This window comes from Schistocerca serialis, unplaced genomic scaffold, assembly GCF_023864345.2.
Source record: "Schistocerca serialis cubense isolate TAMUIC-IGC-003099 unplaced genomic scaffold, iqSchSeri2.2 HiC_scaffold_1142, whole genome shotgun sequence".
In the NCBI taxonomy this organism is placed as follows: Eukaryota; Metazoa; Arthropoda; class Insecta; order Orthoptera; family Acrididae; genus Schistocerca; species Schistocerca serialis.
The window spans coordinates 175,001-180,000 of record NW_026047340.1 but is presented as its reverse complement, the minus strand read 5'-3'; the positions used below and the strand labels follow the sequence as shown (position 1 = coordinate 180,000).

General features: G+C 52.1%; 1 non-coding gene across 1 annotated transcript in view; it reads right to left on the bottom strand.

Annotated features, from left to right (window-relative positions):
• The window catches only part of LOC126432512 (small subunit ribosomal RNA), a 1,909-nt gene extending 422 nt beyond the window's left edge, over nt 1-1,487 (bottom strand). The window contains exon 1 of the ribosomal RNA XR_007578019.1: nt 1-1,487. This exon is cut by the window's left edge and continues 422 nt beyond it. This is a non-coding gene — a ribosomal RNA (small subunit ribosomal RNA).
• Nucleotides 1,488-5,000: the final 3,513 nt, after the last annotated feature.

The following is a 5,000-nucleotide window of genomic DNA, read 5'->3' as shown; positions in this document are numbered from 1 at the left end:
AAGAAAAGTAATCGCTGACAGCACGAAGGATGTCACGCGACTAGTTAGCAGGCTAGAGTCTCGTTCGTTATCGGAATTAACCAGACAAATCGCTCCACCAACTAAGAACGGCCATGCACCACCACCCACCGAATCAAGAAAGAGCTATCAATCTGTCAATCCTTCCGGTGTCCGGGCCTGGTGAGGTTTCCCGTGTTGAGTCAAATTAAGCCGCAGGCTCCACTCCTGGTGGTGCCCTTCCGTCAATTCCTTTAAGTTTCAGCTTTGCAACCATACTTCCCCCGGAACCCAAAAGCTTTGGTTTCCCGGAGGCTGCCCGCCGAGTCATCGGAGGAACTGCGGCGGATCGCTGGCTGGCATCGTTTATGGTTAGAACTAGGGCGGTATCTGATCGCCTTCGAACCTCTAACTTTCGTTCTTGATTAATGAAAACATACTTGGCAAATGCTTTCGCTTCTGTTCGTCTTGCGACGATCCAAGAATTTCACCTCTAACGTCGCAATACGAATGCCCCCGCCTGTCCCTATTAATCATTACCTCGGGTTCCGAAAACCAACAAAATAGAACCGAGGTCCTATTCCATTATTCCATGCACACAGTATTCAGGCGGGCTTGCCTGCTTTAAGCACTCTAATTTGTTCAAAGTAAACGTGCCGGCCCACCGAGACACTCAATAAAGAGCACCCTGGTAGGATTTCAACGGGGTCCGCCTCGGGACGCACGAGCACGCACGAGGCGGTCGCACGCCTTCGGCTCGCCCCACCGGCAGGACGTCCCACGATACATGCCAGTTAAACACCGACGGGCGGTGAACCAACAGCGTGGGACACAAATCCAACTACGAGCTTTTTAACCGCAACAACTTTAATATACGCTATTGGAGCTGGAATTACCGCGGCTGCTGGCACCAGACTTGCCCTCCAATAGATACTCGTTAAAGGATTTAAAGTGTACTCATTCCGATTACGGGGCCTCGGATGAGTCCCGTATCGTTATTTTTCGTCACTACCTCCCCGTGCCGGGAGTGGGTAATTTGCGCGCCTGCTGCCTTCCTTGGATGTGGTAGCCGTTTCTCAGGCTCCCTCTCCGGAATCGAACCCTGATTCCCCATTACCCGTTACAACCATGGTAGGCGCAGAACCTACCATCGACAGTTGATAAGGCAGACATTTGAAAGATGCGTCGCCGGTACGAGGACCGTGCGATCAGCCCAAAGTTATTCAGAGTCACCAAGGCAAACGGACCGGACGAGCCGACCGATTGGTTTTGATCTAATAAAAGCGTCCCTTCCATCTCTGGTCGGGACTCTGTTTGCATGTATTAGCTCTAGAATTACCACAGTTATCCAAGTAACGTGGGTACGATCTAAGGAACCATAACTGATTTAATGAGCCATTCGCGGTTTCACCTTAATGCGGCTTGTACTGAGACATGCATGGCTTAATCTTTGAGACAAGCATATGACTACTGGCAGGATCAACCAGGGAGCTGCGTCAACTAGAGCTGAGCAGCCGGCCGCCCGGGAGTGTGTCCCGGGGGCCCGCGCGAACACGCAAGCGTCCGCTCAATTATTCTGCAAACAGGAGGAGGCTGAGCTCCCCTGCACAACACACCTCGAAACCCTCTCAGGTCCCGGCGGCGCGCAGCGCCGTCCTAAGTACTTGGTCGGGTTCGAGAGAGGCGCAATCGCCCGGAGTTAGGCGAGTAGACGCTTTAGGTGCGACCACCCGTGCTCCCAACTGAGCTTGCCGCTGCCGACAGAGGCCCGGGAGCGTGCTGTCGTGGCATTGCCGGCGGGAGACAACACGCGCCACCTACGGTGACCGGCAGCTCCAACGCCAGCGCCACAGAAGGACAAAAGCCCTACTTGGGTGCCGAAGCGAACTCTCCCAGCACAGCGCACGCGCCAACACGTCCGCACAGCTGCGATACAAACCACCTGCGAGAACCGCTGGGGCGACCGAGCAGCAGACGGCGTCGCGGCGCCGAGCGCCGGGCGGCGGCGCATCCTCAGCGCACAAAGTCCTCAATCGGACCAGCACACTGCAGATGGCCACCGCGCTTCGCACCGGGCCCGCGAGGACCTACTTTGGCCGCAAGGCGCCGCGAGCAGGGGGCGCCGGCGCGCAGCTGCGCCGCCTGCCGCGTCCGTCGGCCGGCGCGCCTGCCACCGGCCGCCCCCACCAGCCGGCTGTAGCGCGTGCGCCCACGCACCGCGCTGCCAGCACGCCGGGCGGCCCCCCCTCACCGGCCGGGGACGGTCCCACCCAGCCACCGCCGCGTATCGCCTCACACCCAGATCCCCCTTTCACGTTCGTGGGCATGGTGGGTCCCCTTTCACGTTCGTGGGCATGGTGGGTATCCCTGAAACAACCGGTTAATAGCTCGACCGATCGTCGCCAACACTGATTCACCTCTAGCGAGAACAACCGCACCACAACGGGTTACCGGTTGTTCATTTGCGTAACGTCACCAGCAAACGTACACGTCCATCGCCATTTGCAACGAGTATTGCATGCCTGTGTCAGGTGTCACAACACACTACGTCTGCCCACATAGACGCAACAACATGTGCACGCCTAGAGAACACGTGGAAGGTAGACCCCGTACGTATGCGGTGTCCATTGCGCGAACGACTGTCAGCCCGCCTCTGCAGCATGTCGCAGATGTGGAACGCGGTGCAACATGCTATCACGGTGTGTGAGAAGAGACGACTACGTCCGAATACACGCTCCACTACATCAACAGACTGCTCATGCTGATCGCCATCCAGGGCGTCCGTTCCTCCCACACGTCTGTATGGCGTACCACACTGCAATCCAGCTCTTATAGGGAGACGACACGTAGCTGCGTGCACAATATTTGGACTGTATGGTCCGCCGTTGCTAGGCGCTGTCGTCATACGGTCACATGGGCCACGATGTATCATTCAGTACATACGGAGCAATGTGCAGTACAGTTTGTGGGTTTTGCGTACATCGGCGGACAGGTGACAGGCCGTACCACAACGTAGGCTGAGTACGTCGGCATGCGAAGGGCATTGAACATGCAAACTTCTCACCGACCAGCTTGCGAAGGCAGGGGGGAAGGGGGGGGGGGCATGTACGTCCTGCTGCTATCCACACTACAGTGTATAGCAGGAGCATGTGGAAAGTCAGCAACACCTGCAAGGTGTTTAACATGACGCGATACACAGGGGACCGGGCAGTGCGAGTAGCGAACTATATTGCGAGGGTTGCGGTTAGGCAACACTACACTACTTTAACGGGTTGCATAACAATTACAGAGCAGGTTCAGCGACAACGTGCGTCAGGTTAAGGCGCAATATAGTTTAGGTTACGGCGCACTTTAGGTTAGGTTAAGGCACATTATAGGTTAGGTTAAGGCACAACATGGGTTACGTTAAGGCACAACATGGGTTACGTTAAGGCACAACATGGGTTAGGTTAAGGCACAACATGGGTTAGGTTAAGGCACAACATGGGTTAGGTTAAGGCACAACATGGGTTAGGTTAAGGCACAACATGGGTTAGGTTAAGGCACAACATGGGTTAGGTTAAGGCACAACATGGGTTAGGTTAAGGCACAACATGGGTTAGGTTAAGGCACAACATGGGTTAGGTTAAGGCACAACATGGGTTAGGTTAAGGCACAACATGGGTTAGGTTAAGGCACAACATGGGTTAGGTTAAGGCACAACATGGGTTAGGTTAAGGCACAACATGGGTTAGGTTAAGGCACAACATGGGTTAGGTTAAGGCACAACATGGGTTAGGTTAAGGCACAACATGGGTTAGGTTAAGGCACAACATGGGTTAGGTTAAGGCACAACATGGGTTAGGTTAAGGCACAACATGGGTTAGGTTAAGGCACAACATGGGTTAGGTTAAGGCACAACATGGGTTAGGTTAAGGCACAACATGGGTTAGGTTAAGGCACAACATGGGTTAGGTTAAGGCACAACATGGGTTAGGTTAAGGTACACCATGGGTTAGGTTAAGGCACACCATGGGTTAGGTTAAGGCACAACATGGGTTAGGTTAAGGCACAACATGGGTTAGGTTAAGGCACAACATGGGTTAGGTTAAGGCACAACATGGGTTAGGTTAAGGCACAACGTAGGTTAGGTTAAGGCACAACGTAGGTTAGGTTAAGGCACAACGTAGGTTAGGTTAAGGCACAACATGGGTTAGGTTAAGGCACAACATGGGTTAGGTTAAGGCACAACATGGGTTAGGTTAAGGCACAACATGGGTTACGTTACGGCACAACATGGGTTACGTTACGGCACAACATGGGTTACGTTACGGCACAACATGGGTTACGTTACGGCACAACATGGGTTACGTTACGGCACAACATGGGTTACGTTACGGCACAAATTAGGTTAGGTTACGGCACAAATTAGGTTAGGTTAAGGCACAAATTAGGTTAGGTTAAGGCACAAATTAGGTTAGGTTAAGGCACAAATTAGGTTAGGTTAAGGCACAAATTAGGTTAGGTTAAGGCACAAATTAGGTTAGGTTAAGGCACAAATTAGGTTAGGTTAAGGCACAAATTAGGTTAGGTTAAGGCACAAATTAGGTTAGGTTAAGGCACAAATTAGGTTAGGTTAAGGCACAAATTAGGTTAGGTTAAGGCACGATATAGGTTAGGTTAAGGCACGATATAGGTTAGGTTAAGGCACGATATAGGTTAGGTTAAGGCACGATATAGGTTAGGTTAAGGCACGATATAGGTTAGGTTAAGGCACGATATAGGTTAGGTTAAGGCACGATATAGGTTAGGTTAAGGCACGATATAGGTTAGGTTAAGGTACGATATAGGTTAGGTTAAGGTACGATATAGGTTAGGTTAAGGTACGATATAGGTTAGGTTAAGGTACGATATAGGTTAGGTTAAGGTACGATATAGGTTAGGTTAAGGTACGATATAGGTTAGGTTAAGGTACGATATAGGTTAGGTTAAGGTACGATATAGGTTAGGTTAAGGTACGATAT